At 36.8% G+C, this 24,888-nt stretch overlaps 1 long non-coding RNA gene across 1 annotated transcript in view; it reads right to left on the bottom strand.

Annotated features, from left to right (window-relative positions):
• LOC124168003 overlaps positions 1-24,888 on the bottom strand; it is a 412,764-nt gene that overhangs the window by 349,168 nt on the left and 38,708 nt on the right. Inside the window, exon 2 of the long non-coding RNA XR_006866812.1 lies at positions 8,089-8,202. This is a non-coding gene — a long non-coding RNA (uncharacterized LOC124168003). The remainder of the gene's footprint in view (positions 1-8,088; positions 8,203-24,888) is intronic.

The raw sequence follows: 24,888 nt of genomic DNA, 5'->3' as shown, positions 1-24,888 counted from the left end.
CACTAATTTCAAGGAAAATCAATGCATTCATTGATGCATAAATGCTTTTCTCGGCGATACTTCTCCTCTGTTAGATAAAAATTAATTTTTAGTATAATTTGCTTGAGTTTTTAGGAGTAGGTTATACTGTTTCCTAATCTTGCTATTAGGGTCAGTTTATTCACACTCACTGGCTGATATACTCTAATTAAACTGAAATATACGAACTTCAAACTCGTACCTATAACCATTAAGTTAATTTTTACTTCAGATATACGTGTTCAGCGATTGATTTTAAGAGCAAAAGTTACGTTGGCAAAGAACCTCCTTCTTCATAAAATAAAATTTTCTGGGTAGCGTCAGTGAATTTCACGAACAGTCCATATTGACTCGTGTGGCCGTATATACAATGCAAAAGCAGCACACGCGCCCCCTACAGGGTGCGATAATTCAGGTTCCCTTAATCTTCACCCTGTTATCAAACTATATATTCTTATCTAACAATAAGTCCGTGCACGTCATATATCTGTCATCATGTCAAGGTAAACAACTTTGGACGCCTTTTTCATCAATAAAACGAAAAATCCGAGCGAAGTGTACTATCTGTCTCTCATTAATTTCATTGATTTTCAGTTTTTACTCATAAAGGGATTGTCACTAAAGTGGGTCTCAGATTTCAATCAAACTTTGTAGTGTTGTAGTACATCGGTATCTGTCCACGGATCGCCCTCCATATGGGGCTATATAACTAATAGTTTGAACAAAAAATGTAGTTAAACATTTACAGGTTCATTATATTTCCTTAGAAATACATAATTGTCAAATAGCAGCGGTAGCCCGGTGGTTACGGTATTAGACTCCTACCTGGAGGTCCTCCGTTTGATTCGTGGGCACGGCACATTTTTTTCATAATTTCTTTCTTTCATTTTACAAAAGCCTGCTATTCATCAGTTTTTTCATGGTTTTCAGTGAAAATTTTATTTTTCAGCGTGAAAATCTTTTTCTGCAAAGCGCAAGCATCAGATGTTTTCCCATTTTTTTCACTTGGGAGCCTAGTTTCAATTACGATATTTTCGTGTCGTAACACGAAGCATTTTTACGTTATATATGTACTTGGCTTCCTTTTATGTTGCAATATGGACTCAATTCTTACAATTGTAGCCAAATTTTAGAATTGGAATACTTTATTAGTTGAAATTTCAGCTGTACATGGATTTAGAAAGGAAAATGATGACCGCGAAGCAATATGTTTTACGCATAAAAGAATTGGCAATTCTCTTTCGGAGAGAGGTAAAAGCATAATATACCAACAAGATGCTTCTGGAGAGTATCTGGTTTACTGATGGTTTATTAACAGTTGAGCGATCGCTCGCTGAAAAAATGGGTGACCGACCGGAACTCAAGAAAAAGACACACTTCCCTCCCCGACTGGTCTTCAGATTTCAACGGTTCTTTTCCACAAATATTTATGTGCCTTTTAACACTTGCATCCAAACCTTATCGCAGGGGATAGAGCACAAAAGTGTTAGTTGATATCTTTTGAATCGTGTGCAAGTTTTGCGGTATTTATCTTCCAATGTGGATAGTACTTCGCTATTAAGAGTCGTGCAACCGCAAGTGGCTAAATTTATTTTTGCTTCTTGAAGTAACTATATTTCAGTTACAGTCAAATAAATAAAATTTAGACTATCCAAAAATGTGTATTGTGGAAACACTTCGTTTTGCGACACGAAAATAACTTAAATGAAACAACGCTCCTGTGTGAAAAAATGAGAAAGCATCTGATGCTTCCGTATTGCATAAAAAGATTTCCACCCTGAAAAATAAAGTCTCATTGAAAATCATGAGGATGATGATGAACAGCAGGCTTTTGTAAAATGAAAGATAGAAACAAATTATGAAAATAAATATGCCGTGCCCACGAATCAAACCTAGGACCTCCAGGTAGGAGTCTAATACTGTAACCACCAGGCTACCGCTGCCATTTGTCAATAAAATATTTCTAAGGAAATATAATGAACCTGTGAATGTTTAACTGCGTTTTTTGTTTCAACTATTGGCTATATAACCCCATAAGGGGGGTGATTCGTGGACTGCTCCCGATGGACTACAACACCACAAAGTTTGAATGAAATCTGAGACCCACTTTTGCGACACTCCCCTTGTAAGTTACAAAGGAACGGGTGAGATTCTTCGTCGGCAATGGAATATATTCATGAATTGCTACTGATACAACTGATAGTTTGACCCATTAGTTTTATGGCATTATAATCCAACAACAAAGCTCTCGATACAAAAACGGTGACCACATTTATAAAAAGGCCCAATTAAGTAATATCGCTCACAATTATGTCCGCTAATTACACAATGATGAATTTAACATGTACAAAGTACAACTATTACAGCAGCTTTAGGAATAAACTCTTGATGGTGCCAGACGCGAGCAAAGAAAATACTTTTTATAAAAAGAAGGCAACATAATGTGTCCCTACATGAAAGACTATGTCTTCAATATAGGGTAAAAAATATCCTACAACAGCTATAAGAACATCAGAAAGGTTAGATGAAATATGAGACGGAGTAAAGTAAAACATGAAGCACTTCTATCGCCAATGAAAAACAGAATAATTTCATCTCCGAGCCACGGCGGTTTTGATAAAACACGCATCAAGTTTTCTCTTTTCCCTCGTCTCCTCCAGCAGCTGAATAAATTGAACTCTTGTTTAAAGAGAGTACAAGGACGCTTGCCAAGATTAACAAGCGAGTGTTCGTAAACGAGATGAAGTCTACATTGCCGTGCTTGCATCGCATAATGTACATCCTTAAACCAGACAAGAAAGATTTGAAGAACATGGTTCGAAATTACTTCCAAGATTTTTTGCATGTACGCATTCAAAAGTAATTGACGACATGTAATGGTGTAGAATATTTTGAATTAAAAAAATTGACTAACTATTTTATTTATTCACGTACGCATCGCGGCACAGCGTTGACATATCCATCTATTGCACAAGATAAAACTAATCATACATTCACTACCATTCCTTAAATTATGTAAGGAAGAAGAAGATTTCCACGAAACCATAGGCATGCAAGTTTCATAAGTGAGTCTAACCTATTAGTTTAACACTGATTGCATTAGAATAAGAGGCTGAAATTTATTAGTTTTGAACTGAAAAACGAGCAATACAACTACGAGAGATAAATAGGTTGAGAAATGAAACGAGATTTTTTTAAAAAGTCCTCTCAAATCCAAGCTAACACACGAGACTGAAACATTCGTTGGGAATGCAAGGAAAACATCCGGCATGCAAAATAAAGAATGAAGACCCTTCTAATTACAAAAATAGATTGGGTATATGGGAAAAAGATTGAAAACACACAGGAATCAGAAGAAAACCAGAAATGGTAGATATGATACGATTAAGCAGGAGATCACAATTTTTAAATGATAGGTACTCTTTCCTAGAAATGGAAAAAGCTAATCGTAAAAAAAACGACTCTTTAGGCAATGGTAAATGCCACTGAAATGGAAAAATCTTTCGGAAAAGCCGTCATTAGAAAGTACAACAATTCAGAAAAGAACCTTAAACAGATGGATGCGGTAGAATGTACTTTCCGAGCCAATTCATGGTAAATTCATTGCTCAAAAAAGTAAGCCAACAAAAGTTTAAATATACTTTACGGTTGAGAAAATTTTTGGAGAGCTTTGTGTGCCATTAAATATACGTAGTTTTATCTTGCAAAGAAACGAACGCCGATGAAATTCGGGATAACTGTGATAGTAAGTAATATTAACGAAAGTAAATTCGATTATGTGCATTAAACCAACGATTCATCTCCTGAACAAAGGAGCACATAAATGAAGACTATTGTGTAGTGTATGAACGGTGAAAAATACTAAAAATATGATGCATAATTTGATTTGAAATTAAATGTTCTAATTTTAGAAAATTGGACCTACACCAAGCTATTATGGTCCTTAAACTTTCAAATCTTAACTTATATCTTACAACGCCTCTCTATACCTGTGCGATGTATGAAGTCTTAAAGAAGCTGCCGTGAAAAGACTATTCCAAAGAATAAACACTTCTACAAAAGACATACAAATATTCTTTCAATTACTGCATATTTTTTATCAAGCAAAAAAACTAACTATTATTAATGTCAAAGATATGACTTTAACTTTTTTCGTTCCTTATGTTACGGGTATTTAAATTAACATGTTCGATCTGCTAAAGGAATAAAAAAAAACTTTTAAAAACTTGCCACTCAGCCTCTCATTGTCGTTGAAACATCATTTCCTAATTTGGCCTCCAGTGGTGCGATTTGGGAAACCAGTTGCCTAAATCGCACTGTTTGTAGAAATTTGATATTGAATTTTTATACATGTGTTCAACTTGGAATTGACTATCCCCAAAAATTGTGAGAGAAGTGGAAATATCTTCCTCATATTAAGCAGCTTAAAAAACTTATATTGCGTCATTTATTTTTCATCGTTTTTTTCCAAAATTGATGCAATTTAGGCAGCCTTCCACTACATTGACATAATGATGCCTATTTTGCAGTGACAAGTAGTAGCAATAGTATTGATATTTTAATAAACACCTGTGTGAGCATAAACTTGCCTTGATTTTTGTTTTTTAGGGCTGCTATAGATAAGTACCGGATGGTAAGCCCACCAAAAAAGTGTTTTTCTGAGGTGCCTTAATTCATTATACAGTGAAACCGCTGTAAATGAGAACTGGATAAATGCGAAACCTGTATGAATGAGCCTCATTGCCAGGCCCCATCATTTTTTCCCTAAAAAGCCTCTATAAGTGAGAATCTAGGAACTTTTATAAGTGAGAGATTTTTTGGCCAGCTTCAGACGGGATAATAAGTGCACGCTGTCCAACTCGAAATGGATTGACAGTAAAACCTATGCCAAAAATTCACAAATACACGCACATTAAATAATGAGGATCCCCGTTTGGAACCACTCCACTCCCCTAAAATTTTTAAGAAAGATCAAAAAATGAATTGCTTTCTTGATGATCGAAGGCGAAGCACTTTCAATTTTAACGGCCTTAGAGTAAATTCTTTCGCATGGGACTAATGACAATATCATAGGTCGATAGCAACGCTGCTGAGATTAAACGAAATGGTCAAGATCGAAGTTGAAAATCTTTTTTGGGTCAAAAATCGAAGATCCTGGCTTGATCTCGAATTTTTATATTGAAACTCGATTTTAATCCATTATACGAATATTACTTGGAATGCCCGAAGGCTTTACGCTGGATTTGAACCCATAAAAATAACTACATAATTAAAATCTTCCCACAACATGCTTCACGAATCCTAGCATCTCTGTCTGAACGTCCAAAATATTTAAAAAATCTCATACGTGTGACGATAAATTTGTATCATTTCATAGTAAAACGTCAAATGTAGAGAAAATGTGCAAACTTTTTCTGTTTTCAAAATGTACTCTTTTATCTTCAAAATTTAAACGAGGGCCTTGGGCCAAGGCGGAGTGATTTATCTTGTGGCGCATTTGCTGCCACAAGATAAACCGGTGGGTAGATGTTCGACTCCCAATCGGACGGCCCGAGCTCGATCCTCAGCGCCGGCTGGAATTTTTTCTTTCTTTTCCAAGAGATATTCCAGTATATTCGCGGAAGTTCCGGCCCGGCGTTCGAGATAGTTCGCCGCCAATTTATCTCTCGGCTACCAGATCAACCTGCACTTTGAAGTGGTAATAGACGCTCCTCTCCAGCAACCTCACAAGAGTATTATTCAGTGTAACTATCGCTACAACCTCCTTCTTTTACCTCGAATAGAAATGGGGGTTTTCTTCGTTATTATTAAAATTGAAATATTTATCCATTATGGTCGTGAAATACATAATGAAATGGTGCATACAGAGGGTATCGAAAATTTGGAACTGATAAATTCATTAGAAATAATATTGTTTAATTTTAATCGCTTAATTATTAAAAAGGCCTCGACCAAGCCAATAGTGGTTCCTAAACCCTTAATTTTTAACGCCACGCAGACAAAATTCATGCGCATACTATACTATGCTATCGCATTAGACTATATCACTGATGGACTTAAAATATATATTCCAAATAATATGATGGCAATCAACTATTTTCGTAGAAGGCTCATTAAAGTATGGGTTGAACTAGAAGCATGAGAAAATAATCATCATTACTTTTCAACAATCCTAAGGTTGGCTAGAAGATGCTCTCCATTCAAATCTAAAAAGCAAATATTTAGCCAAAATTTAAGCATACATTTCAGGTTTTGTCATCCATTACATCACCCATTCGGCGGGTCATTGAGCACTTCAAGTATTTAACTTGGGGGTGCTCCAAAGGTTCACACTAGAATAGAACCCGAGACCCTCCCACCAGCAGCCTAATGCTCGACCAAATAGAGCACCACAAACCCCACCTTTACTGTAATTAATTTTAACATTTTTATCGCAACCCATTTGCTTTAATATACTCCTGTTAATAATGTGATTCCCTGCGCAATGGATACCGCGCCACTGGTTACACGACGGATCTTAAAATGAACTCTGGAGGTAATTATATAAGGTGCAGATAAGGTGCAGCCTGAGATTATGCCCCAGGTTCATCCATAAACTTCGCAGAGGAAATTGCCGTGGTAGTGGATAACATCTCGGAGTACCTTAAGAAATTAAATCAGATAGTAAAATCCAACGCCATTAAGCCCATAGCAGGAATTAAACCTTAGAAATGATCAGCTGGGGAAAAACGAACAATGTTGTAAACGGAATACCGGTCATAAAAGGAGGTAATATTTCTTCAGAAACCCGTGAGAAAATAAAACGGTTCATATCCTGTTCAGGGCAATAACGCGGTTGGCGCTAAAATAGAATATCGCAGAGCCAAGAAAAACCAAGCTGCCAAAAAACACCTTGATTTTTACCTTGAAGTTAAATCAAATTATTTCTGTGTAAATATTCATTTCAGTACCTAAATTAAAATCTGAAATATGAAGCGAATGACCTCTACTTTTTTGATTTTGAAAATGTAGTATTTTAACAGTAAAATTCAACTGATGGATCTTGCGCCAAGGAAATGTGGATTATTTCAATTTTTACCTCGAGTAAAATCGCGAGTTTTTCAATTAATTTATTTTTATTCATTGAAATATTTATCTATGCTGGCCGTGAAATACAGAGTGAAATAATACATACAGAGTGTACCGAAATTGGAATAATGACGGTTAAGGGTAGGGTAAAGCAAAATGCCAGAAGATGCAGAAAAACTCAGTGGTAAAACTATTTTTTTTCTGGAAGCTAGAAGCTCATCACCATGAAGTGTAGAGAAAAGTTGACTTATACAAGAAGAGGGGTGCGTGATATATCAATGTAGTACCTAGATACCATTCTTCAATATATCTATTTGTACTTAAATAACTGAAACCAAAATTGAGAGTGAAGCTCACGGCACAATAAAGTGCGTGCATGAAAGCCTCTTAACACTGAATTTTAGCTGCATTTAACGCAAACCTGCTTTCTAATTAAAGCATAACTTAAGTAAATACAAAATCAATCACTTTCATTTAAACATACCTTTGATTCGTCCATGCATTTTTAATTATCTTTAAAATACTGATTGAAAAAAAATTACTTTTTGATACAATTTTATGTTTTCTTATAGACTTTATTTGGATAGGTATTATTCGCGAAACATTGCCGTAAGAAATTAGCCTATCAAGTACGCATAAGTATATTTTCATGTATTTCTGTAACTCCGTCATAAGAATATTAGGAAATGGCGTAACTTTTATTGCTTTATAGTAATTCCATCTTAAATATGACTAATGCTTTTCCTAGTGCATTAAAATTTTAAAATAAATTGAATTTCCACATCAAATTAGGCGTTCACTAAGATATACATTTTGAATTAATGTCAAAATATAAGTGGGGGAGGTAGTGTTCAGGGCTTTATATCTCGGAGACTGAGGTCAAATCCACAATGCTGGTGTTGGGTAGATGCAAGGAAAGGAAGGAGACAGGTCAGAAATCAGCACACGAGTGCTAAGCAAACCCGCCGAGGGATAGGTGAAGAGGTCAATTTGGACACTCACCGCTCACGTGGACGCAGCCTTCTGCCGGATGCGAAGCAACCGCCAGCAGTGGCCGCAATTTGCACTCTCGCGCAGCTAGCGCCAGGGGTGCCACACTCAAGAGATCCTCGGAACCTGCGAATACGCCAAAAGATAAAGATAAACAAGGCGGAAAATATTGGATAACCACCTTAAATATGCAAAAAAAGTACAATAATAATCCTAAAAATACCAGCCCTGATGCCTCCTTAGCGCAGACGAAACTAGGAGAATCAATCAAAATGAAATTAAACACTTTGCTACGCCAGTCTCAAATATTTTCATACCGTCTTCCTACGACTGTAAACTATTTCCCTGCTGTATTTCAGTAGAAAACGAACAAGACAGTAGACAGAGATATTGCGTGGAATCGTGTCACAGACGACATAGTAATTCACAGAAAAAAGGTACTATTGTCCTCAGAATTTTATATTAGCCGAACCAGGTTTCCGAATAACGTCTTTTTAATTTATTTTTTGTCAAAACACTGCGCTTGTCATATTTTAAGGGGGTCGCGCAGAAAGAGTTGGACTTAGAAAATACCCCAGCATTTTAGCAGGAGAAGGTTCAAAGAAAGAAAGAAAGTAATAGGTTTCGGTAAGAAGAATTTTGATTGCCCACCAACCTTAGGGTAAATAAGAAAAATATGATGATTTTCAATGAGCGGAGAATTCTATTAATTAATGGGTATGTACTGAAAATCTGGCTAATAAGAATGATTATTGCCAAAAAAATAAGAGGTAATTAAGAGCGTAGAAAATTATTTTTAAGCATTCATAAGCATAAGCAAATGTTGAGCATTATTCATTACCAAATCCAAGCCCTGTCTTAGCCACCAGTATATAATTATTGCACCGCAAAAGAAAGACATTGAAAAAATGGAAATCGGCTACCATACAAACTCATGCTGATAGTTTAACGTAACCACGTTAGACGCATCTTATGGCGAGGTAAGTGAGTTTAAGAGATAAGTGAGATCTATTTCTCAACAATCTTACTTTATAATTAAAGAGTCATTATTTGTAAAAAGATATAGGAATGCGACAATGATTGTTTTATACAAATCACAAAGATATTGGAACTCTATATTTGATGTTTGGAGCATGGGCAGGAAAAGTAGGGACTGCTTTAAGAATATTAATTTGAGTTGAACTAGGAGTAACCAATAGAGATATTGTCATGAAGAAAACCGACAATTACAAGGGTAGAAAAGTAGTAGTGGCAACGGAATGAAACTTGCTGCGCGCACGGCCCACGACATTTGCCGAATATCCTTGGGATTGACAATTGGCTTGTGTCAATCGACCACACGAGAGATTCGGCACGGAAATTATGCATTGGTGAGGAACGCAATCAAAACGAGGAGGGATGGTCGCCCAAGTTTGCTTTCCCGCCAGAATTTCCCTTCGCAAACAAACGCACCTGCGTGGCCTCCTACGCCACTAACAACGGTCTAGTGCAGGCCACAGAAATTTGCCTTGGTTGAAGCCTCACTTCATGCATTCGGAACGGAGCGTTCCCCCTTAGCCTCCACCAAATTAGCCCTAATTTCCTCAAGGAGGCAGTTCTACTGACCAACTCCACCGCTCCACGGTGGCTCTAATTTGTGGTGGTGTTTACTCGCGAAGGTGACAACAACCAGGTCATCAGAGTACTGCCTTATCAGCTTGCAAAGGTGGTTACGCAAGACTGCAGATAAATTAAGTCTAGCCGTAAAAGAGGATAAAATATGTTATTTGTCAGGTAAAAACTAAACACATTATCGAAGAAACACCCTCAACAGCGTAAAATGAAATTTTATGAGCAAAACATCACAAGTTGAGAAAAGCGAAATACACCATACACAACGAGACGAATGAAAGAGAATAAACATTTTCTAGCCCAAAAGGACTTTATATTTAAAAAATCTGAGCCTAAAATGTGATGCAATAATTATAAAAACCATAAGACAAAACACAATAGTCCACCCTTAGTTCATATATAGTACTGATACTGATACTGATAGTAGCAATACTGATGTTGATTATTTTAGGAGAGAGCACGCAAAACAATTTGTACAAACAGCCGTTAATATTTTTTGGCCTTATCAATGAAAATAAGAAAGCAATCTCTTTCATAGCAATGTTTAAGGAGAGAACCAATTTAGAGGAGAAACGGGTTTCAAAACCAATACGCAGCAACAATAGAAGGGTGATACTATGCATGATACAGGCCCATCAAGGGGAATGAATATACGTAAGGCCAAGGCCAAGAGAACAGAGATGAAGTGAAGCAAGACATAAATGGACAAAGAGTAAGATCAGAAGATGATGCAGGAGACAGAGGAATGAGAATGCTACGTTAGTGTGATCACAAAGTCACGCACAAACACAAAACTTTGTGCCCATTTGGAGAGCCTCTACATGTCATAGATCAGCCTATAATAATAAAATAAAAGAGATTTAGCTGGTGAAAAACACGCATTTGCGTATTTTACTAGGGTATGGTGCTAGGCTGGGAGAAATTTCTGCTTGCAAGGTAGCTCTGCAGTGTTTCAACCATGATATTACACCAATGGCGTCATCTTACGATCAGTAATGAGTCAGAGGAAGGTTTAATTGCGACAAAAATGTTTTCAAGTATGGCTACTTCACAAGGGGCGGAGGGAATAGGCGGTGACGGTTGGGTGTATAATTAATTCTCTACTTCGGGTATGATTTCTTATGGCGTATTCGTTCAACAGCTTTACCTTGCCGGTTTTGGCATTAGCATTTCCCATTGCAATCGTAATATCATATCAGATATAACTTTTTTAGTTAATCATGGAATTTATCTTTGTCTCATCTTGTTTATCCTCCGTTGGAGTGTATAGATTTATCACGGTCATATTCTTAAAAATACAACTTTACGTGGTAAAACACAGCTTTCCATTCACCACCTCATTATTTACTAAGGATTCTAAAAGATTTTTCTTGATGGCAATAACAACTCCTGCTTCGCAAAATCTATCGTATCTTTCACTGCAGTATATAATATTGACTAAGCCACTAAATAGCCATCTTACATCTTGGGGGGCAGCTATATCCATTTATATCGTTTTCGTTCACTGCAAACTATGTCAAGCATTCCAGGACAAGCCAAGGAGCGCATATTCCAGGTCCCAAATCTCAAATCCTTTTCAATGCAAACCCCAAAGCACTTACCGAAGGGGTCGAATTCCGTTATGTTCAGGCCTTTTCAAGGCATATCCATGGTAAATCGAAATCGGTTGTTATTTTCAAAAGGTAGGGTAATTGGATGTATGCTCAACCAACAATATGAATGAAGAACCGCTACTTCTTGTCAATTGGTCCATCGGACCTAGCAGGAAATATATCCTCCGAATAGAGGACACTCCTAGGATGCGGACATGAAATTACATTGAAAAAGACCAACCTCACACACGCGCCGTAGATTTGCTAAAGGAAACTAATTTCTACGTGCGTCTTCTGCACTCACGCACTCAGGTGGAAATTTTGAGGTGTTATTTTTTTGTTATTGATACTACTGGTCACTTTCGCTGGAGGTACAGTATGCTGTTAAACCTGAGGGTGTGCGTGCATGAGACCCAGTTAACGTATTTACTTCAACGCCTTCCTTTCTATCCCATTCTTTCATTTACCCCATCACATAACTTTCACATTAAAGAGACGGCAACAACCTTGGAGATATAGTTCGATTCAACTTCGGGTTGAACCTCTCGATGGTTGATTGATTTACAGCTTAATAAGGAACCAGAGCATTTAAGTGCTACATAGATGATATATTCGTAAGAAATGCTATACACATAAATGAGCTTCTCTCGCCAAATTCATTTCATTCTAATATTAAGTATGAATTATGAGTATCAATAGGGACATCAATGAATCATGTATGTATCCAAATGTATCAATGTATCAAAAATATCCTTAAGTTTTAAGTGCCTCATGAAAAAGTAACGATGTATTTCATTCCAACCTTTCTCAAAGTTCCATTACAAGCTCTTTTGGGAGTAAGATATAGAGAAAAACATTTAACTGGAATGGGAAACAATATGCTTGCCTAAATAACAATGTGCGCATCTCCGTTCGTAATTTTCATGATTAAAAATTCAAAACAGGAAACATAATGCAGCAATAATAAGCATGACTATAGTTTAAAGTAATGAGAATAATGCGATACCTGCAAAAACGCTCAACAATCGCCTACTGAATCAAATCCGCTCATCTAGTGCTATTAGAGCTATCTAGATGAGCGTATTCTATTCTGTGGGCAATTGTTGAGCGTTTATGCAGCGGAGTTATCGAATGTATTAGATGCTTCTTTGGAAAAATTTGTAATTTTTATAACATGTATAACATCATTTTTCCAATCACCCATTAAAATAAATAGCATTATGACCGAAAACTGAAATCAAAATAGCAAAAGGTTCCTTAAAAAACTTTAATTGGAAAGAGTGTAAAAGGTAAATGTTCAAATCCAGTCAAATTTAGAGGCAAATGAATACCTTTTTTATTCGATTGATCAAACAGGAGAAGTGGCGCGAATAAAAAAAATAACGACCTTGGCAACGCAGCTTACCTCGCCCACTTATACAGTAAGTTTTCCAAGGCGTCAATACTCTTGAGCTGTAAAGACAACTTAGCGCATGAAAATAGAATTCATAAAAGCTCTCATTCAGCCATTTTTCAGTCAACAAATACTTCACAGCAAGGCCAAAATGATGCAAGTCAAGGTCTCGAGGCAATAAAATTTCAAAAATCAAGAGCCTCTTACACGTGCGTGCTCTGAATGAAGGACTTTCATATTTCCTCTAAGATTACTTTCAGGGAAACACTGTTTTTTTAACGTCAATTGCCACTTATCTTTGGATTATATCGTCGTACAAGGAAAAACTATTATCCGGTTCAGTTACATCTTGATTTTTTTGTTTCTCCACGACAGTGAAACCGGAGGAAAGAGGAAAATTTGATGAAAACTGAGGAAATTGAACCTCTTCAGGCAGTAGGAGAGGCTTTCATTCGTTCGAAGTTCCACTTTCCGGGTTTCTTCCAACAATTTTTTGACGACTAAATTACGAAGACGAAAATTTTGACTGCGATTACATTTTTCTCCAATATGAAGGAGCGAGTATAACATCTGGCAAAACTGCTGCCTGTAAAACACTATTAATGAGGGAGAAAACCCGGAAGAATTGCTTTTCCTTCTTTAAGGATCACTGTATTCTATTAGGAGAATATAACAAAAGACCCTGAAAGTCCCAACGGCCCAGCATATACCAGTATGACTGATATCGGTGCACGCGGATTCATTTCTATTCTCTTCTGCGATTCCGCTACCCACGCAAATGCTCAATTAAGTTAATTTGTCTTCATATATATTTTTTTCCCAAATGTCTTATATGAATCGCCTCCATGGACCTGTTCGGAGAAACCGCGCTCTATCTTCTATATTATTTCTACTGTATAGGTACCTTTTTCTCAACTTATACGCAACCAAACTCTACAGATGAGGTACCAAAATGCACAGAATTTATCAAAGAACATGCGACGTTTCTCCACAAATGAAGTGACGTCACATGCGCTTGTGGACTATTTTTTACCCCCTATGTTGTTCTTTGATATTCCGAAGCCTCATTGCGTATAGAAATCTAAATTCTAATCCGCCAATTTCTCATGCTTTAAGTCGAAAATCATGGCATCCATCGCTTAAATAAAAGCAATAAGAAATAAAATTAAAATAAAACATGAATGATTGCACTAAAAGTGCACAATATTTTAGAGAAAAGAAAGGAAAATCACTATTTACTAGTTAATGCATTGAAACTGGTATAATTCAACCAAAGGATCTAGCAGGCGAAGATGGTGAAAAGTGCCCCCCAATTATTTTGGAAAATAAAACATATATACACTAAGAGCGCATAAAAAAATATTTTTTCCCCAAAGTTTTAGGCCTCAACAATGGAGATTAACCCAAAAAAAATTACACATGATTTACAATTTTTAATTTTTCGAAAAATATTTTCTTGATTTTAAAATTTATATGCTATTACGATCTACCCTCCTGATTTTTTTCAAAATGATTTGACCGAAAACTGTAATGCCACGTAGGTTTGAAATTTTCAAAATTATATTAAAAATTTAGGAAACAATGGACACGCCAAAAAATTATATGTTAGTACCCCCGCATCAAACTAAATTCCTAATTTTTTCAGATTTTTTTTAAATTGGTGGAACGCGGACAAAAACTCGAATAACTGCTTTGCGCCGTTTACATCTATGTATTCCTCGAGGAATTTGATTTGATTGTTGAAAGCAACGATTATTAATCAGCTCGTAATATTATTGATTGAGAATAAATATTAACAACAACATTGACTATCACACTAATAATACTCCGTTAAGCCTTTGTTGAAAAGAGTATTTTGGCGTGAAATTTTTTTCGTATTATTCTGGCTATGATACGCCGATTAACTAGATTGCATAAGACTACCGTAAAACATTCACGCAATATAATATGTTATATATATCCGATGTTGCAACGAAACCAAAGAATAGTCTGCCACAAGAGAAGAAGCGACATATTCAACTTAAACGACTGCAGCGCCGCTGTGTTCGTGGGGAATCTCTTTTCACCCATCGTACTTCCTACCCCATCCCAGAGATGCAGTGCAAGTTTCCTCCGCTCATTCCATGGCAGATGGTAAACGCATCGTCCCTTCCCCCTAAGAAATACTATATTATCATAAGAATGAAATTTACCAGAGCGAGGAGTACATTGAGATACGATACACAATTTTTTCAGCAGAATTTCGAATTCTAATCACCGTGTGAACAAAATTCATGAGTAAAATATAATCTAGAGCCTCATAAAAATATTTCATAAAAAGCAATGTTAATTAATACCTTGATAAATGATGAAGAAACAAATTTCACTCCGTATTCACTGATTCTTGCATTAAAGCAAATGTTTTTTCACGACAGAAACATTAATTTCGAATCATATTTCAATGCTGAAATTTATGATTTTTATAATTACTAACTTAAATAATTCGGTATCAAAATTAAATGTTACAGAGAGTAAAATATAGGTAAGGTTTTATTTTCAATTTCTCCACACAAGTTGGATCTTGTTCCACATTTTCAAAGAATCCCTTAAATTAAACAAACAATCAAATTTGCAGCCTGCATCTGTATTTTTTCGGGGTTCCTCTCTACCCCACCGAAAGTCCAGTGCTGGAAGTTACGCGTCCCTTTCCGAGAATGGCCCGTGACGTCCATTCACTACACTTCCCCTTCTTTCGCTTTCTTCTCAGATGGGAGGAAGAACATCACCTCTCTTCCTCCCCTCTGCATTCCACCCTCTCATACATGTGTAAGTAGCTAAGCTCCCTCGGAGAAAGAATAAAATACACGCTCCCCACATTTCTATTTCATTTTTCTCCTGCGTGTAAAAAAGGGGCAAGTTCTCGGAGACGGGCAGAGCAAAGGGAGAGAATTGCCGTTTTTCATCCCTCCTTCCACCCCCGCCGCCGAATAGCGACAAATTTATGCCGTCTTCTCCAGTTCCCTCTTTTTCTCTCGAACGAAGAGGCAAGACGTTCTTTCTTTTTTTACCCCGCTGCCTTCACTGACGGTAAATATCCACTTATTTTCCATCCACACACTCCTCGGTCATGTTGAGTCGACTTGAACGGTCAACGGAAGACTGAAAGTTATTGATTCCCCTCTCCCGAATGCTTGCTTGCGTATCCCCAGGATCACTCCTGGGGTTCAATCTAAATGCAAAGAAATCTGGAAAGGACCCTACCGACCGGAAAAAAATTACGTTTTCTTCTCCTGCGGTACATGCATGCAGTGCAAACATAGGCATCGGATTTCCGCATCTCCTCCATTTCACGTCGAAACCAGTCCCTCGGCAGGATTCACCGTTTGGAAGGCTTTTTTTTTCTCCTCCCGAAAAATTGCGTAAATGGGTTGAATAATTTCCTCGTTGCTCGCGAAGGGTACAAAACTGCCGAAAGCATAGGATGTGAGTAATGAGAGGGACATGAAGCGAGAGGAATGAAGACGTTTTATGGGTGGAAGTGACAATTTGCATCACGTCTCCTCTTTAATATCCCCGCGAAATTCCGTTGAGAAGCCGAAAATTAAGGAGCTGAAAGCTCTCGAGCGGAAATGAAACAACTTTGAGATAAAGGATTTCCAAGTTATGCGGGAAAATTGAATTTGCAGATTTGAGGAATGCGTTCCTAAACAAGTAGGTGAGAAAGCTGAGTTTTCACGGCGCTTTCCTCGGCTAATGGCTGTGACACTCGCTCCACAGCTTACGTTCCGCTCTATGAGCACCGATATTAATTCCGAGAGTTGTCGCGATCATTACCAGTAAAATGCTATCTATACTTACCACTGCAATTTGCATATAAATTTTGTATTCGACGACGCTTTACACATTTTACAATATCAATTAGAATGCAGTTCATCGAATAGAAAACTTACCAGCTGAGAGATAATCATTGATTTTTCAGCGCAGTTAAAATGAGACGCATGGAAATAGATATTTTCAAACGCTTTCAAATTTTCTGAAATTTTATCCACTTTTCACTGAAGTATTTTAATAACCTCACACTAAGCACAATATGAGAAATAAGGAGGAATTATCAATGGCTGCTATGAAGTTTTAGGCAGTCCAAACGGAAATGTTTCAAACATAATTATTTCAAATAATCAACGATGCTGGTGCTTTAATTCAGTACATAAGTCAACCCGAATCTCCAGCCTGTATTCATTTGACAAGTGGACATTTTTGCAAGGTGAATTTTCTGTCTATTAAACCCACCTTGGCATCCTACCAAATCTGCTGATGCCCTTAGCCAACTCTAAGTGGCTTTAAACTTCTCATCGGTCTGTAGATAGCAGAAACAACGCCACAACGTAATGCATGAGCTCTGAAGACATCAAGAAAAAGCTCTATAGATCATCCGAATGCTTAAGATGAGGAAACTCCATTGCAGGTAGTCAATTTCAAACATATACGCAAACCTTTTGGGCGATAAATCTTGTGATGTACGGACAATTTATTAATTTTACTCACTGCTTAATTTTTTAACGTCTTTTTCAATTTTATACAGGCATTCTCCTGAACTGTTGAATGTCTCGAAAATTTACGGACTCTTAATTTCCGGCCGACTAACTTATTTCCAGGTTTTTCTGACGAGTGCAAAATCTGAATTAGCTAATGGCACAAAATAAAAACAACTAGAATGCTATTAGCAATGAAAGGTCAAAACAAAAAACGCGACTCAAAGTGCAAGAAAAACATTTGAAAAGACGGTGACACAAAGAAAAAGTGGAATCAAACCTAGTATAGCTTCGTGAACAGACAAGGTGATACATTTCAGTATCATTAGTTGGAGTTGGTTTTTCGACTTATTTTCAATGAAATATGCAATTCGTCAATCAAATTCGAACCTCAAAATATCAATAGATACGTAACCGAATATTTTCACCTTAGGGACTGCTTTAATTAGGTAACAAATATGTTCATTACAGATTACGAATATTGCATCAGCGAAATTATCTACGTTATGATGGAATTTGGGCATGCAACTTGGCAAAAACCTTTAGCATACAATGTAATGATCACCGGGGTATTTCAAATCACCAATCAGCATACAATAAAGAAGATTCTTTTCTTATTTGTCAACACATCTCCGCAGCCATTTCGTGGTATCATGCTTAACCTACCGTCTTAAAAAAATTACCTATAAATGGTGAAATATGACTTGATTCAAATCCATATTTCTGCTATAGTCCAAAAGCCACTCTTGTCCTATATTGTACGCCTATTTAATGTAGTTTTAATCTATTAGATTGTTATAAATTTATTGCAAAAGGCTACTTGTGGTTGACTTAGAAGGTTAAAAGAAATAAATAAAAATTAATTTTAGATTAATAGTCAAAAAAGAGAGAGACATATCCATGGCAAAAACACAAAAAGTATTTCCGCACTGTTTAATTTAACACTCAACGACTGACCATGGTTTCGACACTTTTTGTCATTTTCAAGAAATCTTTTCATTCCATACCTTGAAAATAACACAAAGTTTTGAAACCATGGTCGGTCGTTGAGTGTTAAATTAAATAGTGTGGAAATTACCCTTTGTGTTTTTATCATGGATATAACAATATTCCACAAAGTCAAGCCTGAAACGATTTTATACGTTTTATAAGAGAGGCATAAATGCGTGTTATACATTACGCAACGCTAATACGTAAAACACAAGTTTTCGCGGCAAATATCTTCCCTCAAAAACCACTCCAGGAGTCCTAAGAGGAGAGCATTTGACAAAGACTTTAAGGACAAACTGAAACGAGCTGCTGGGAGAGTTGGGAGTGCCGCGTGCGCTAAAAGAGGACGGAGACACGCGGCAGGCAGCGGCGAAAATATTCCTTCGCTCCTCGCTCCTCTTTTTTTTCTTCCCTCGCCACTCAAAAGCGCCACGCTCCCTCTACAAATCCACCAATGAGCGCGCGCCTCGTGAAAAGGAGCATTCCGCAGTGGAGTCGAGAGAGAAGGAGAGCGCGCAAACAGGAGAAAATGCTCTCCTTGGCTTAATATACTACTCATATACCCCTCACCCTCCACTCCAACGCGTAAAGGGAGGGAAAAAAACAAGCAAACGAATTAAAACTACCGAAATATAGGATTAAATAATCAGATAAATACACTTACGTTACACTATTATTTGGATATATAGCTATCAAATTTATTATTTATTTAAACAATTATCATTGTATCCTGATTGTATGTGATTCTACATTATTTGATTGTATGTTACAAATGGCTATTATTTACACTTATGTTAAACTATTATTTGAAAATGTGACAGTGAAATGTATTATTTATTCAAACAATTATAACTGTATCCTTGTAATAAAGCATATATATTATTGTAAATAAATAAAATATGTGCACAACGGTTTCCTACCGGGTGATAAGTGACATTTCTACCAAAAATGAGGTAAGTACAGATATACTTACGCATCTTTTTTTTTTATTAAACCATAGTTGCTGACAAAATTATCTCAGAATTCTCCGAATAACTAAGGTCCACCGGAGATTTTTATTTATTTATTTATTTCATACACCACCGAAAACAGCACTGTTCCGCCTTTACATCGGGGCTGATAACATTTAACACTTACCCAGGCGGATAACAGATAACACTTACCCAGGCGGGACTCGAACTCGCGACCTTCGGTTTGGCAGGCGAGGACTTTACCCCGCCGCCACCGAGGCCAGCAATGATCTACCAACTAGAGAGGGAATCCCTCAAAGAAGCACTATAATACTCTATAAAACGAATTAAAACTACCATAATATAGTATTAACCGTCTATTAAGGCTACCCGGGTCCCCACCGGGTGATTAACGACATTTCTTCTAAACCTAATATACTTACAGATAGAAACATCTATGCTTCAAATTAAATATTAGTTGATTTTACTATTATCTCTCTATTCTAAGAGTACTGAATGTACCAAGTGAATCATAGTCTAAAATATTTTGTATTATGTTTTTCATGATGTGGTGTCATTTCTTTATATAAGTCATATAAGGCATTGCAACATTTCCACAAGTTTTATTCGAATACAACGCATTTCGCAGGTAAACCACTTGATTTAAGGCACTAATAGTCTACAGTTTCATTAACAATATGAACATAATAGTGCTGATATAATTTTAAGTAGCCTTAAGAAAGATGGGGTAAGATATGGCCTCTACGGCCCACCGGTCATAATCTACCTACTAGCGAGGGAATCCCTCAAAGAAGCTCTATACTCTAGGATATTGCGTACATAAAATTCTCTTCTCTAACTAAAATACCAGACGATAAAACATAGAATTTAAAGAGCGCGTCAAATATAAGTTGCTTCATACAAAGAAGTGTTAGAATTTAGAATAGAAGAACTTATTCTCTCGCCTTTTCTGTACATACAAATGAGCATTAAAACAAAAATTTCCCCATTTCATAATGATAACACTTTATTTCTTCCACAATTTTATAAAATTTATACTTTATGACCAGTTTCGGATATTACATAATTATCAAATACGTTTCGGGTAATAGCCGAAACCGGCCATTCAATATAAGTTTTTATAAATTTATGGAAGAAAAAAAGGGTTTTCATAATTAATATGGAGCCCTTCCACCACTTACGCGCTTCAAGTTTCGATTTAAAAATTTCCCCATTCGGACGGAAGTAGAGCTTGATTTAAACATTGAAACCACATAATATTTTCCCATTAATCGCGTTTTATTTCCTCCGACTAAATAATAGCGGTATTAAAATTAAAAGCTGCAGAATTCTTGCTAAGCACGAGAGAAAGACAGAGCGAGTTTATAAAATATATTTATATATTTTTTTTATTAAAAAAAACTTCTCCAATCCGGAAGAAAAAGTAATTTCTCTATCTTTATTTTTCTTTTCGAGTGTGGAATCACAAGGGGTGGCAACGAGCAGCAATGCGGAGAGAGAGAGCTCCAAAAGCACGCCGAGAAACAAAAACAAGTCAAGGTGCGCGCTCTTGGGCGTCTTACGGTGCCGGGGTTCGTTCAAAAAAAAGTTATGATATAGGCGCCACAGCTACCCAACTCGTGTTCTCACTCATTCAGTGTCCCTACAACCTCGTCCTCTCACAGCAAAGCCAACACTGAAAGCACGAGGAAGGATTTAAAGGGAAGGAAAGCATTTTTTTTCATTTTCAAGGGGTCTGGGTTTGGCGCCCTGAAGCCCTTTTGATCCCAGGGAACCCCTAGGGTGCGCGCCCCCTACCTCGCAGCTGGAGGGGCGTTGAGGTAGACAGAGGACCCTGGGACGACATTGGAGCATTCGTTTGCCCTCTTCCGGCGTTTTCACGAATGAATTAATGAAGGCACATTAACGCTAGGGGAGTCGGCGGAGGAGAAGAAAGCACAGCGTTCTCGACTCGCTCTCTCACTCATCGGAGACTCACGGGGCGAAAGGCACTAGAGGGTAGAGGGAGTCACTAAAGAGAGCACGCAGAAATTTAATATTAATGGCACGACGAAACGCGCGAGCCGACGATTACCGTCGAATAAAACCGCTTGATTTCTACTTGCGATATTTTTATCATACTAAAATTTTTCATATATTTCAACAAATTGAACGGTTTGTGGGGTCATCACCATTACTGCCAGCAACCCTAAAGCACGAATCACACGATTCTTTGTCATACATAAGTCCATTGATCATTTCGGCAATGCTTTTCCATGTCAAGGGAAATAGTTACTGAGACCATCATTTTCTATATCACCCTGTCATTCAAAATCATTTATATCGCTTATGTGAGCTTTTCTCGTATTTGTGCACATCCATGTTTACATCAGCTCTTTCTCAGATGGTTTTCGCTAATTTTTCACGCTCCCTTTCTTAAATGGACGTTTTCCTACAGTTATTTTTTCCAACAAGGACGAAGGTCATCCTTTGGTTTTTCCCGAGTTTGCTCACATCTCGTTACACTTGGTAAATGTAACTTTGCACACTCTTCATTTCATGTTGTTATTTTTAAACTTCATATCATTCTTATTTGTCTGTATTGTTATAATTTGACGACATTTAATTCCAAAGTAACTTAAAAATGTATTCCACAGAAAATATTTGATGTATAACGAAGTTTAGATTGAAGGTGGGACTCTCTATTCCCAATCTCACGCAAACAATTCGCGCAATTTTATGTATCACTTATTTCCCTTATCACTTTGATGAATGTTAACCCTTAAACGGTGACGTGCGGTCTGAAAGACCGCTGCGTTACTAAAATTATGAATATTTTCAAAATATCTATAATTCTCGTTAGCTTCATATTTTTGCATAACAAGGACATCCCGCTCTTAAAATTTAACGTTCCTTTTATTAATTTCTGTAAATTTGCAATTGAACTCGATTAGCGGTCTGTGAGACCGCACGTCACTCACTAAGAATGCATCAATAAAAGGAATAAGCGGGATAAATTTCATGGCTACTTACTACTTAGCCTTCCAACGTTAACATTTAAGGCCTTTTTTGAATCTGGCGAAATATTGATACATATAATAATTATAACTCAGGTGTTTTTGGCATCAGTTTTTTGATCCTGCTTCAAATCACAATTTTTTATGACAAATTGGTTCGTATTGGGAGTGTAAAAATTTTAATTTAAGTTTTAAAATAGTTAAGCATTCAAAGAAAAATTAAAGAAAACAATAAAAATGGCGTAGAAATATTTTATGAATTTTTTATTTATTGCGGTCTCCCAGACCGAACGTCACTGGTAGTGTAACAAGAATTGCACGTCACTGGTTAAGGGTTAATTATGTTATGTCACAACATACGTTTGGTCTCGTTCGTTGATTGGCTGCTGTTGTATTTTAAGCACCAGTTCAATGCCGGATTTGCCGGAAACAACTAATAGATACAGTGATCCCTATAATTGATTCCATCGCTGAAAACGATGACGTCCAAGGGACATCATTCGCGCTATCATTGCCACCATCCCTAGTACGTGATCACGATTATAATTGTTTGATGCAGATTTCCTCTCAATTCTCCTATTAGCTAATCTTTTCACACCTACGTATTTCTCATCTTTAACATACTACCTGCACCGCTTATTTTTTTCGAGGTCTTTCTTTTCCGTTCTTACCATCTACTTATCCCTCGACGATTGTCTTCATCAGGCCACCATGTCTCAAGATATGATCGATTAGGTTGTTTCATATTTTTTTTCAATTTTTACACAATGCTACTCCTCCCTCCTATTTCTTGAAGAACCTACTCAATACTTGCTTTGTCGATCGATTAGATACTTATCATTTTTCTCAAGCACCACATTTCGAATGTCTTCGCCCATGATTTCTGTGTTACAGGATTCTAGGGTAATTATGTTACATTTTTATATTGTCTAAATAAATTCAACTCTCAATTTGCACATTATGAATTTTTATTACAAAATAAGACCTTGATACTTATTCTTAGTCCCATCATGAGGTGAAATTACGGAGTTTCAATTCCAGTTGAAGCTTATAATATTTGTTTAAGCGCTAAAAATAGTTGCTAAAGAAAACTCCACAGTTTTCGAAAACTATTTATTACTTATTGCATTATACGAGCTTATTTTACAATTCTGATATGGATAGAAGTGAAAGATACGTTGGTTTCCGAAATTTTGTCAATGCTAAAAACATTCAAAATTGTTATTAACTCTCATCAGGCAGAACGCCGGTTGAGAGAATTTGATTTTGCCGATGTTTCGCGAGGGAAATTGTCACAAATATTTACACTTTGAAGTCCAAACCCGAGTACACCTCGTGATGCATATTTTTTGCCAGGGACCCGAGCCCAGGTAAAGCTCAGGCTGTCGTATTTGATTCCTTGGAAAAATATTCCGTGCGTTTTCCTCGGGATTGAACTACGTAGCCTCTTTCTTTAGCCTTTTGGTGTTTTTGTGTGGAAGGTGACGTCATTTCGCGGCTCCTAAATTTACTTTTTCGGATTAAGAAAACATTTTTTAACCAGCAAAAGCACTGGGGTTTTTGCTGTCTGCACATGAACATATAATGGGCTTTTGAGTGTTAACTGTCCACTAGTTAAATGCGGACGCTAGTGGTAAAGGATTGGTTGAGCTTCGATTGTTAGAGTAAAGGTCCGTTGAAATTTTACCGCTGACGGTAGCTTATGCACTGTACTCTTTAAAGATTCAGTGAAAATAGCTATTGATGATATAGCATGGATCTTGGATAAAGTTCCCTCTTTTCATTCTACAACACCCGGTAGCATTTGATTCACTCACGCGGTGGGCAGCCCGAGAAGATTTTAACAATTCAATTCGCCGGGAAATCGTGAAATCTTACACTCAAAAATATCGAGCATTACAACATTATTTTCTGAATAGTAAAAACGATCCATTAGAGCATTGAATTATTAAAGATAATTATGGCTATGAAATATATTACCCATAACGAAGTAAAATGCTTCCCTTTGCGCAGTGACCCGAAAAGGAATTAAAGATATTATAAAAATGTTAAAATCAAAATATTTTCTTTAAAAAAAATCTGGAAAATTAAGTGAACTTGCAATTAACCTCGATGGCACATACTCTTTCGAGTTGAATTTAATGCACACGGAAATTTACGACTACAAATACGCGAGCAGCCCCTTACTGCGGAGGATTGCACTGGTGGAGTGAATAAATATTCCGAGCCTCCTTGCCATTCTTCCTAGAGCAAGTTAATTAAGGCCATTTTTCCGCATTTAAAGCTTTAAGTAATGAACTGCCTCCAGGCCTTCATGGTGGTTTGTAAGAAGGTAGGACGAAACCCCGAATGTCGGGAGATGACCTTAATAGGAACTTCCATTGGGTCGTGATTTTTTTTTTGCCATTGTGAAATAAATTTCAAATTACAAAGGACAAAACTTTACGGTCGCCCCTAAAATAAGGACAGTACTTACTAAAATATCTTGATGACAAATTCATTTTTCCGCCAAGTTATGTCACATGTAATCTTTCTGCATGATGATCCAGCAAAGCAAACACTCAACTATTTATTGTTAATCCTATTTGAAAAGCATAGATACCAGTCCCAAGATCGAGAAACTCACTGGCAATCATTAATAAATCGAAAATTACCAGACTAAAAAAATGTACGAGTAATAATAAAAATACGTACACTTCGAACAACAGAGGGCTCACACAAAATATATTTAAGTTTTTTTCACTCTGA

Source organism: Ischnura elegans, chromosome 11, assembly GCF_921293095.1.
Source record: "Ischnura elegans chromosome 11, ioIscEleg1.1, whole genome shotgun sequence".
NCBI classification, from domain to species: domain Eukaryota; kingdom Metazoa; phylum Arthropoda; class Insecta; order Odonata; family Coenagrionidae; genus Ischnura; species Ischnura elegans.
The sequence above is the reverse complement of the archived record's forward strand: the minus strand, read 5'-3'. Positions and strand labels throughout refer to the sequence as shown.